Source organism: Lolium perenne, chromosome 3 (genome assembly GCF_019359855.2).
Source record: "Lolium perenne isolate Kyuss_39 chromosome 3, Kyuss_2.0, whole genome shotgun sequence".
Classification (NCBI taxonomy): Eukaryota; Viridiplantae; Streptophyta; class Magnoliopsida; order Poales; family Poaceae; genus Lolium; species Lolium perenne.
This window is the reverse complement of record NC_067246.2, coordinates 238,269,614-238,281,989: the sequence shown is the minus strand read 5'-3', so window position 1 is coordinate 238,281,989 and position 12,376 is coordinate 238,269,614. Positions and strand designations below refer to the sequence as shown.

The following is a 12,376-nucleotide window of genomic DNA, read 5'->3' as shown; positions in this document are numbered from 1 at the left end:
AGCTCCGGGGCGCTCTGCCGTGGGGGTGCCAACGCCAACAGCGTGTGCTCCTTCTCCAGCTGGGGGGAGGGCGGTTTTCCTTCTTGCCCGCTGCAGAGCGACCGGTGAGCTAGCTGAAGCATGACACAGCAGCGGTAGGTATGGTATCTTCCCCTTGTCTTTCCAGTGCTGCTATTTTTGTTGTAACTACTTACTTAGTACATCAGAACCAAAGTTACAACCTCTAGTGTGGTCAATTTCTTGAGACGCGCCATTTGTTTGCTCAGCGTGGTGAATTTACTCGATATCGTTCCTCAAAAAAAAAATTTACTCGATATCACCACGGATGGTAACTAAAAACCAAAGGAAAAACAAATCGTTAATTTGCTCACTTCAGTGAAATTAGTCCACAACACCACGTTTGGTTACCAAAAATTGAAGGAACAACAGAAAGCGTAGATGAAACAGCTTTAAACTTGTGAGCTCGATTAGTACGTCAGCAGTTTGTTTTGTCGGTACTCCTCCTGTCGAAGGTTTCCTACTGAATTTGTAAGCTTTGTTTGATTTAGCTGCTTTAGGTCCAGTAGGTTGGTTCAAACTTGAGAGGTCACAACTGCGAGGTGCAGATTTACTGAACTGAACCCTACCGGTGCCGTGCGTTTCTGCATGCTCTCGACAACAATGATAATCAGCATAAAAAAGAGTGAACATAAAAGCATAATTTCATATATTTGGGTACCGTAGATAGGCAGACAGTGAAGAAATCGATTACAGGTCATCACACGAAAATGCATAGAAAATAAAAGAGTGGCTGCGTGCTTTTTGCACTGCCTAAAAACATACAACAAAACTAAGCACTGGCCATATCAATTAAACGACTTGAGGTCTTAAGCTTCTGCACATAGCCTTCGAACCGAGAAACCATCAACATGAACTGTCTTTTCTTTAGATGTATCACTGAATATGACCTTGTATGGTCAATTCTGAACCTGTGCATTTTTAAAAGAAATAAGAGAGGCGATTAGAATCTAAGAGGTCACCATGGCAGTAACTGAAGAGGATAAGTTCTATAAAATGATGGAATTCCCACTTACCACCAAATTTGAAAACATACTTATCCATTTGCCCAACACTATGATTCGAACTAATAATCAAGTTACCTCGGAAGAACAGAAAATACAGGAGAGTGGGCATAAATATTTTCTAAATGAAGTTTAAGGGTAAGTATAAGCTTACGAAATAGTATTACTTTGCACATTCTCTACCTCATCACTGCCATCATTTCCGTTCTTCTATTAGAGATGTCAGAAAACCTCTGGACCAAATAATAATGCCACTTGTCTACCCTTATATAATCTAAACATTTAAGCATGGGAAAGAACCCATGATCTCTAAATTAGATCTGAATAACAAAGTGGTAATATGAGAGTCGACTCATATATGTACTAAATACAATACTTGCTCATTTGGGGCTTCACAAAGGTCATAGAAAGGCTAGTGGTGCCTTAAAAGTTTATAAATCTGAATGAGATATAAACTAATTCACTTCTGAGATGTAATACATATGCGGCATTGTGGTAAAATTATACCATGCTGCAAAGAAAAGAGCCTGGTCTGATAAACTAACCTTGGTACCTACGACACTAATTTGCACTTGTACAATAATACAAATAATGGTTAGTTTACCGAATCTATAGTAGATAAACTTTCTTGTCCAAGTTATTAAGTTTAAAATAATTAGTAGATTCAGACTTGTAGGTGAACCTAACAAATAACATCGCATCAAAAGCTGATGTGCACAACATATCTTAGCCTAGGTGCGCACATCATAAGCAAATGAATCCAAGGAGTAAGAGGAACTCATCTACTGTGAGCAAACAGAAAACAAATCCTTGGCCACAGCTTCATCAGCTAGCTTCACCCTAGAATTGACCTCATCTTGACCTTGCACACCGTTCCTCTTCTCTCTAGTTTGGTTCGAACTTCAGTACTTACATGCAAAACAAATATTCAGTAAAATCAGTGAGCAAGCATATGAAAAGCCTCAGGATTGCAGAAGTACTCTAAACAAATCTAGACAGTGAAGTGGATGAGGTGAATACCATCAGAAGTTCTTGTGGCACGGTGAAGTTGCCCGAATGCTGCAAGAAGGCAAAGAAAAGATTATGAACAATTCCCTTTCTCTTCCTCTGTAGCATGGCTTGTCGCACACTGTCAGTCTGTGCGATACGTGACGCGACATTAGTACACGACGGAAAATATATATGGAAACTGCATATTGATTCTCGACGTCTGATCCTTGAACGGAAGGCTTGGAAGCTCCCCTATAGTGCGTCCACTCGAAAGCTTAATTGACAATTAATGCTATCTGATCTGCTTCAGACTTCCATTGATGTGCATACAATCGTTAGCTTGATTATCCTAAAAATAGATGCTGAATTGAGGCAAAATTGGAAATTGAGTAGATTCATAGTTTATACTTGCAGCTGCAATAGCTGCACAACCAGCTGGAGGAGATGGTCAGCTACTGCCTTGCCTTTCTGTAGTCTTCCATGCGCCCATCGACCCGACATCTGCAAGACCACATTATAACAATCTCTACGACAATGCAAATAGATGGGAAACGAAATGCATATTGCATCGTAAGCAGTACATACTGGTAAAGTTTGACGTAAATCTGTGTACTCATTCTAGAGCCTAGGGGATGAGCCAACATTGCAACCCAAGGGAACTCACTTTTACTACCATCGCTTCCATACAACAACCAAGAAACATCCTTGAAAAAGAAGCAAATGCAAACATATATTATTGTTGATAAAAGTTAGGTTCCCTTCGCTACTCATTAGCTTTTAATTTCCACATATTTTATCATTTACTCAGTACGAATTAGAATCTTTTTTAATTAATACGATCTAGTGTGTAGTAAAGACCAAGGAGCAATATAGGATTCGTGAGCTGGTTGGATAGAGTTTACTTTCTGAATTATGGCAACATATACACTTTTAAATATTACCATTGCCATGAATTGAAATTGATCTGTACAACTGGATGCAGTTGGTGATCATCAAATTTATATAAAGGCATGATGATATCAAGGACTGGATAACTTGACATGATAGTGGTAGAAATACGAAAACATATGACTATATAACCTGATTGACAACATCAACCATTGTCTTAGCTCTGCGAAGTCTCAATAACTTCCATCACTTGGGATACGGTCTTCTGGTTGATGTAATCAAACAATGAACTTTCATTAACCGTTACCAATTTAAAGCAAATGTATCATTTTCACTACTTTTTCTGAAAAGTAGCTACCAGAACATTTTCAGTCCAACACAATAGCAGGCAATGGTAACATACTCCTGGTACTCATCCCAACGTCAACCATTGTAAGCAACTTAGAAATGCTCATGCCCTCCTCATTGATCTACATACAAAAAAGAGACACAGAAAAAACTTCAGGAATAGAAGCATGGATATTTACAGGTGCATGTTTGACTAATTTCATAGTTAGGTGCACATGCTTACCTGATGGTGGTTATCTCGTCGTGGCTGCAACAGTTGCAGGAGACGCTAGCAGTCTGAGACATTGAGGAACTTGGACACGGAAAACCGGGTGAGCGGCAACATGGCAACCCGGGGTCCAGCGGCAGGGGATGTTCAGAGGACCATCTTGGTCCAGATCGGGCCTGGCCCTTGCGACGCGACTGGCATCCACCACCAGTCATGGCGCTTACAGTCATGAGGCGACATGGCAAGCCGGTGTCCAGCGGCAGGGATGTTCGGAGGACCGTCTTGGCCCAGATCGGGAATGTCCCTTGCGACGCGACTAGCATCCACCACCAGTCATGGCGCTTACAGCCATGAGGTCGAAGTGGCACGTACGTCCACCGACGTCCCGCGGCGTTGAGGAGCCGGATAAGACACAGACACAACTCGCCCACTTTCCTTAGCAACTCGGAAAGGAGAAGATGGCTCTAATGGTTGCCTCAAGAAGGAGAGGAGGGTTTCGATGTCCTCAATACCATTAGCCTCCATGAGAAGGAGATGGGCGCGCCTAATTCCTCCCGTCGGCTCCTCCCATAGCCGCACTTCCTTTGGAGGAAGAGGAGCGCGTCGATGCCATCAGCTGCCCTGGGAAGGAGATGGCAGGGTCGAACTCCTCCGGGCCGCCCGCCGCATCGGGAGGGAGAGAAGGGTGCTGTGATGGCTTCTTCTGAAAGGAGAGAAAGGCGGCATGGTTGCCTCGGTAGATCGGTCAGGGAGAGAGAGGAGGACGCCAGGCTTAGAGGAGAAGATTGGGACGGAGGCGATTGGGAGGAATGAATCGTGGAGTTTCTGGAGTGTTCGACGGTTACGGCCGCTTTGACCACCGATTGAACGAAACTGGGAGAGCCACGCATCGATAGGAAGTAAAGACCTCAGCCGGTAACCGGTTGCCCATTCGCCCATGAAAAAAGGAGAGGCAAAACTACTCACGGAGAAAAACATGGAAGAAAAAAAAACAGCTACGTGTCAGGTAACGATAGGAGTAAAGATTGGATAAATAGGCAATGAACAGTGCATGGAGCAATCAGAGCATCTTAAAACAACCAGCTTTTATATAGGGTATAATAATTCACTGGATATTAGGACGGCATTTTCATAATGTTGGCTACTAGCTAGGAGATATGATCAAGATACCGATGTTTGTTTATGTCCGCATTATTGTGTTGCTGCGCTTAAAGGTTAGAATGATAAGACACGCAAAGCGTCCTTTGTTTCGTTCTCGCCGTTCGTGGCTTTGTTAATTCAAAGTTGGGCACTTAAGTGTCTTTTATCTAAAAAAATGTTCAAGGCTGTTGTATCAACTAGCAAGGTGTACTCAAATCCACTTTTATCTGGGCGTTAAGTTCTGTGTGCACTACTACAGTAGCCTTGAACATGTGAAGGACGCTTTGCACTTTTCTGAAAAAAAAAAGGTAATGAACTGAACGTACGTTTACCTACTCTTAAGAGTTAAAGCAAGTCCTTTAATTCAAGTTTTTATTCTTACATTACAGAATGAATCAAATCTCCCCAAGAAAACTTCCGTTTTCGGACCATGAACAATATGAATCCCTCGGACTTGGAAAATAGACCTTCTTAATCAGTACTTTGTACCGGCCGATATCAACGAAATTCTAAAAATCCCTCCTTCATCAAGGTTGGATGTTGATCATCTTGCTTGGGCTCCAGTTAGGCATGGAATCGTTCAAAGTGCATATGGCATGGCAATGGATGAGTTGTGGTGTCAACTGAATTTTCTAGTTCAGCTCCCGATGGTATGAGGAAAGTTTGGGATTTGATATGGAAATCTGCTTTTCCACCAAAGGTTCATCACTTTGCTTGGCGACTAGCTACAGATTCATTGCCAACTTGGAGGAACAAACATATTCAAACACTTGAGGTTACTGATCAATGTCAAGTATGTGGTATGGAGCCGGAGGACAATTTTCATCCATTTGTGAGATGTAACATGGCAAAACAGCTATGGCAATTCATGGCCGAGAAGTGGCATCTCCCTGCTTTGGAATCTATAGAACATACAGGGGTGGATTGGCTAATTTCATTGCTTGAGAAAATATCTAGTGGAATGATCTGTAGGGTCTTGATAACACCGTGGCGTATATGGCATGTCCGGAATGAGATTTTCATGGCAAACCAAACCCGCCGTTAGAAGTGTTTCGGCGCTTCCTAATGAGTTATTTGGAATCCTTGTTACTCCATGCAGGCGAGGACATTGTTAAAGAAAAAATTATATTGGACTCGGAGGAGAGAAGATCTTGCATGCAACTCTTACAACTGACCAGAACCTTTGGCCTGCTGTTCACCACCTCCTGAAAGGTGGTACAAGCTTAACACTGAAGGATCATTTGGAACTGACGGAGATGCAGGTGCTGGGATGATTGTCCGTGACCATAATGGTGAAATTATCTTGTCAGCATGCCGCCATTTGGTTTCTTGCAGGGATGCACTTGCGGCAGAGCTAAAAGCATTATTGGAGGGTATCTCTCTCTTGGCATTGGTGCAACAAACCCGTGTTGATAGAAGTGGATTGTTTGGAGATAATCAATTTAGTTAATAACAAAGAGGTAGACCGTTCTGTCTTCTCGACGACGATAGAAGAGATCAAAACTGTGTTGCATGTCCGTTAAACTTGTATTACTCATGTTAAGAGATATTAAAATACTAGTAGTCATTTTATGGCAAACTTTTGCTAGAACTAATGCTCATACTGCAATGTGGATAGCTCTGGTCCGGAGGGTTTAGTAACCACATGTAGTAAAAATTGTAATACCTGATGTTTTGAGCAATATAAGTTTCTTTCGCAAAAAAAAAAAACAATATGAATCCCGAGCTTCTTTCGTAACAACCAATTTACTCCGTAGCGTACCTGGCCATATGTTGGGCCGGGCTGGGCCGAGGAAAGGCCGATGCTAAAAAATCAGGCCCAAGCTCAGCTCAGCCCGGCCAAATACCCATGGTACCCATTGGGCCGTTAGGCCACGGGTCGGGCTGTAGTGTTAAATGGACTTTTTGGACTACCTAAGCCTGTCTCGGACCGGCCTGAATGTTAGGCCAACATTTTTAGGCCCAGGCTCGAGTTTTTCGGCCCAGGCTCGGGCCGGCCTGCCCATGGCCAGGCATGTTCCGTAGCGATTCCCTGACTCTAACTCTATTCCATGCATCATTTCATAGGAAAGGTAAAAATAGCTCTATTCCACTCCATTTCACTTCCTAGCACTTTCTATTCGTTCCTTTACCCTCTAGATTTTAACTCCCGTTCTCGGGGCCCATGAACAATATGAGTCGCAAGCTTCTTTTGTAATTCCCAAATTTCTTCATAGTGACTTTTGACTCTGCTCTTGTCCTTATTTCACATGGAAGCCAAAAGTAGCTCTATTCCATTTCATTTCACTTCCTAGCAATATCCATTACTTTGGTCTTATAGACACAAGAGATATCATTAGTATAGCTATCTCTCTGTATGTATGGAAAAGGAGACCCTATATTGTGTGCGCCAAACACCCTCGTGTGGCTTTTCGGGCATACCCATATATTCAGGGGCGGAGGTACACACGAAAGTCTCCCTGGTGCATCTCACCCAAGCATACAACCTTATGAGCTAAAATCATGCATCACTGATGTACATCTATCAACCTTACATGATGCATTGGATCTATTAAGCTTACAAGTAATGCACAATGTTCTTTTTACCCTGATATGTATCATGGTCAGCCTACGCAGCCATTGACACTCGTTTTGGACCGATAGCTAATCAAGGATAGAATCAGTGGCGGAGCTTAGTGCATGTCAGGGGGGCACCGCCCCCCATGATTTGCACATACATTGAAGATTCACTCGGCGAGTTTTTATTGCTCATTTAGGAAACATAATGTCCACCATGTCAAGTTTTTCCATGATCCGGCTTGATAGCCGATTGTGCTAACAGTTAGAGGTAACCTCGAGGATCAAGATATGAAGAATTCCAATAGAGCTCATTTAAGATGACCTCAAATGAAGAAGTGATAGAAACGAAAGTTGTGCGTCTCATCGAAACAAGCAACTTTGATTTTTGGGACATTGCGATTTGAGATAGTATGCAAACTCTGGAACGAACGCACTTTATCAGACATGGAAGATTTCGGTGTGGTCCAGAGCGTAAAGAAATCGTTCAAAAGTGCATCTGCGAACTGGACGAACTTTTTCATGTTCGGCCAATCTTAAGCAGTCAATATGAACTCGGATGAAAAAGTGGTCAACATGAAAGTTCTTCATTTTTTCAAGGTGAACAACTTTTTGTTTACGACATTTTGATTTGAGATCGTTTACTACCTAAAAGTAGCCCCAAAAGGTACTTCTAATTTTAAACCGAACAGTTTTGGAAAGTTTGGTCTAAACCATCTGAATTGGACCCAAACTAGGGTTTTGGACGTGAATCCAACCCTCCATCTTGCACGGAAAGTCCAGCCGCTCCTTATATACTTGAGGGGTGCAGGCCGATTGAGACAACACCAATCGAACAAACACATCTACTACTTTTTCGTATCCATCTAGTGGTTATTATTTATATCTTTATGTTTATGATAAATGTTTATATATCATGCTATAATTGTATTAACCGAAACATTAGTACATGTCTGATATGTAGACAACAAAGAAGTCCCTAGTATGCCTCTTAACTAGCTTGTTGATTAATGGATGATTAGTTTCATAATCATGAACATTAGATGTTATTAATAACAAGGTTATATCATTGTATGAATGATGTAATGGACACACCCAATTAAGCGTAGCATAAGATCTCGTCATTAAGTTATTTGCTATAAGCTTTTCGATACATAGTTACCTAGTCCTTATGACCATGAGATCATGTAAATCACTTATACCGGAAAGGTACTTTGATTACACCAAACGCCACTGCGTAAATGGGTGGTTATAAAGGTGGGATTAAGTATCCGGAAAGTATGAGTTGAGGCATATGGATCAACAGTGGGATTTGTCCATCCCGATGACGGATAAATATACTCTGGGCCCTCTCGGTGGAATGTCGTCTAATATCTTGCAAGCATATGAATAAGTTCGTAAGAGACCACATACCACGGTACGAGTAAAGAGTACTTGTCAGGAGACGAGGTTGAACAAGGTATAGAGTGATACCGAAGATCAAACCTCGGACAAGTAAAATATCGCGTGACAAAGGGAATTGGTATCATATGTGAATGGTTCATTCGATCACTAAAGTCATCGTTGAATATGTGGGAGCCATTATGGATCTCCAGATCCCGCTATTGGTTATTGGTCGGAGTGAGTACTCAACCATGTCCGCATAGTTCACGAACCGTAGGGTGACACACTTAAAGTCGGATGTTGAAATGGTAGAACTTTAATATGGAATGGAGTTCGAATATTTGTTCGGAGTCCCGGATGAGATCCCGGACATCACGAGGAGTTCCGGAATGGTCCGGAGTATAAGATTCATATATAGGATGTCATTTTATGTGAATTAAAATGATTTGGAAGGTTCTATGGAAGGTTCTAGAAGGTTCTAGAAAAGTCCGGAAGAAACCACCAAGGAAGGTGGAGTCCCGGAGGGACTCCACCTCCATGGCCGGCCAACCCTAGAGGGGGAGGAGTCCCAAGTGGACTCCTCCAAGGGGGGCCGGCCAACGCTAGAGGGGGAGGAGTCCCAAGTGGACTCCTCCAAGAGGGGCCGGCCACCCCCTCCATGGAAGGTGGAACTCCCACCTCTAGTACGGAGGTGCTGCCCGTTCGTGGCGCCGGTGATCAAGATCTTCTACGCGCTTTTGCAAGCGGCAAGTGAACGTCTACCGCAGCAACAAGAGCCTCATCTTGTAGGCTTTGGAATCTCTTCAAGGGTGAGACTCGATACCCCCTCGTTGCTACCGTCTTCTAGATTGCATCTTGGCTTGGATTGCGTGTTCGCGGTAGGAAAATTTTTGTTTTCTGTGCAACGTTATCCTACAGTGGTATCAGAGCCGTGTCTATGCATAGATGGTTGCACGAGTAGAACACAATGGTTTTGTGGGCGTTGATGCTCTTGTTATCTTTAGTTTGAGTACTTTGCATCTTTGTGGCATAGTGGGATGAAGCGGCTCGGACTAACTTTACATGACCGCGTTCATGAGACTTGTTCCTCGTTCGACATGCAACTTGTATTGCATAAGAGGCTTTGCGGGTGTCTGTCTCTCCTACTATAGTGAAGATTCAGTTTACTCTTCTATTGAAAACATTAGTATCAACGTTGTGGTTCATGTTCGTAGGTAGATTAGATCTCTCTCGAAAACCCTAAACCACGTAAAATATGCAAACCAAATTAGAGACGTCTAACTTGTTTTTGCAGGGTTTGGTGATGTGATATGGCCATAATGTGATGATGAATATGTATGAGATGATCATTATTGTATTGTGGCAACCGGCAGGAGCCTTATGGTTGTCTTTAAATTTCATGTTGAGTAGTATTTCAAAGTAGTTGTAATAGTTGCTACATGGAGGACAATCATGAAGACGGCGCCATTGACCTTGACGCTACGCCGACAATGATGGAGATCATGCCCGAAGATGATGGAGATCATGTCCGTGCTTTGGAGATGAAGATCAAAGGCGCAAAGACAAAAGGGCCATATCATATCACATATGAACTGCATGTGATGTTAATCCTTTTATGCATCTTATTTTGCTTAGATCGCGACGGTAGCATTATAAGATGATCCCTCACTAAAATCTCAAGATAATGAAGTGTTCATCCTTAGTAGCACCGTTGCCAAGACTTGTCGTTTCGAAGCATCTCGTGATGATCGGGTGTGATAGAATCAACAAGTGCATACAACGGGTGCAAGACAGTTTTGCACATGCGGATACTAAGGTGGCCTTGACGAGTCTAGCATGTACAGACATGGTCTCGGAACACGTGATACCGAAAGGTAGAGCATGAATCATATGGTTGATATGATGAACACTTTGAGTGTTCGCCATTGAAATCACACCTTGTCTCGTGATGACCGGACATAGGTGCGGTGGATTTGGTTCGTGTGATCACTAAGACAATGCGAGGGATATTGTTTTGAGTGGGAGTTCACCTAGATTTTTAATTATGTTGAATTAAAATTTGAACTCAATTTGTCATAAACTTAGTCTAAACTTTTGCAAATATATGTTGTAGAGATGGCGTCCCCAATCAATTTTAACCAGTTCCTAGAGAAAGAAAAACTTAAGAGCAACGGTAGCAACTTCACCGACTGGTTCCGTCATGTGAGGATCTTCCTCTCTGGCGGAAATCTGCAATATGTGCTTGATGCACCGCTAGGTGACCCTCCTGCAGAAACTGAAACCGATGAAGTAAAAGCTGTTTACGAGAATCGGAAAACTCGGTACTCTCAAGTTCAGTGTGCCATCCTGTGCAGTCTGGAATCCGATCTTCGAAAATGTTTTGAGCACCACGATCCTCATGAGTTGATGAATGAGCTGAAAGCTATATTCGAGACTCATGCGGCCATGGAATGCTATGAAGCATCGAAACATTTCTTCAAATTTGTATGATGGAAGAAGGCAGCTCCGTTAGTGAGCACATGCTCGCCATGACAGGCATGCGAAGAAACTCGGTGACTTGGGAATAGTGATTCCTAACAGACCGGGGATTAATCGTGTCCTTCAATCACCGCCACCAAGTTACAAGAACTTTGTGATGAACTACAATATGCGAGAACATGAACAAGGAGTTACTCGAACTCTTTGGCATGCTAAAAGTCGCCGAGATTGAGATCAAGAAAGAGCACCAAGTGTTGATGGTCAACAAGACCACCAGTTTCAAGAAACAGGGCAAGTCTAAGGGAAAATTCAAGAAGGGTGGCAAGAAAGCTGCCACGCCTCCTATGAAACCTAAGAACGGCCCTAAGCCTGATGCCGAGTGCTATTCGCAAGGAGAAGGGACACTGAAGCGTAAATGCTCCAAGTATCTCGGCTGATCTCAAGAGCGACCTTGTCAAGAAGAAGAAAGAAGGTATATCCGATATACATGTTATAGATGTTTATCTCACTGGTTCTCGTTCTAGTACACGGGTATTTGATACCGGTTCGGTTGCTCATACTTGTAACTCGAAACAGAACTAAAGAATAAACGAAGACTACTGAAAGATGAAGTGACGATGCGCGTTGGAAACGGATCCAAAGTCGATGTGATCGCTGTCGGCACACTTCCTCTACATCTACCTTCGGGATTAGTTTTAAGCCTAAATAATTGTTATTTTGTACCCGCGTTGAGCATGAACATTATATCTGGATCTTGTTTAATGCAAGACGGTTATTCATTCAAGTCTGAGAATAATGGTTGTTCTATTTTTATGAATAATATCTTTTATGGTCGAGCACCAGAAAAGAATGGCTTATTTCTGTTAGATCTCGATAGTAGTGATACGCATATACATAAAATTGATGCTAAGCGAATTAAATTGAATGATAATTCTACTTATATGTGGCACTGTCGTCTTGGTCATATTGGAGTGAAACGCATGAAGAAACTCCATACTGATGGATTACTTGAATCACTTGACTTTGAGTCACTTGATAGATGCGAAGCATGTCTAATGGGAAAAATGACTAAGACTCCATTTTACGGTATGATGGAGCGAGCCTCGACTTATTGGAAATCATACATACCGATGTGTGCGGACCAATGAGTGTAGCATCGCGCGGTGGTTATCGTTATGTTCTAACCTTCACAGATGATCTGAGTAGATATGGGTATATCTATTTCATGAAACATAAATCCGAAACTTTCGAGAAGTTTAAGGAATTCCAAAGTGAAGTAGAAAATCAACGTAACAAGAAGATTAAATTTCTACGATCTGATCGT

General features: G+C 42.5%; 1 long non-coding RNA gene across 5 annotated transcripts; it reads right to left on the bottom strand.

The window, feature by feature from the left end:
* Positions 1-599: 599 nt before the first annotated feature.
* On the bottom strand, positions 600-4,366 carry LOC127343909 (uncharacterized). Of its 5 annotated transcripts, XR_007877615.2 has the most exons (5): positions 3,511-4,366; positions 2,637-3,409; positions 2,460-2,552; positions 2,082-2,362; positions 600-1,969 (listed from the first exon to the last, which is right to left on the bottom strand). It is a non-coding gene; the product is annotated as an uncharacterized lncRNA (long non-coding RNA). The 5 variants fall into 5 exon arrangements; XR_007877614.2 differs by having other exon boundaries at positions 2,082-2,552; XR_007877613.2 differs by having other exon boundaries at positions 2,082-3,204; positions 3,298-3,409.
* Between the last annotated feature and the right edge of the window lie 8,010 nt (positions 4,367-12,376).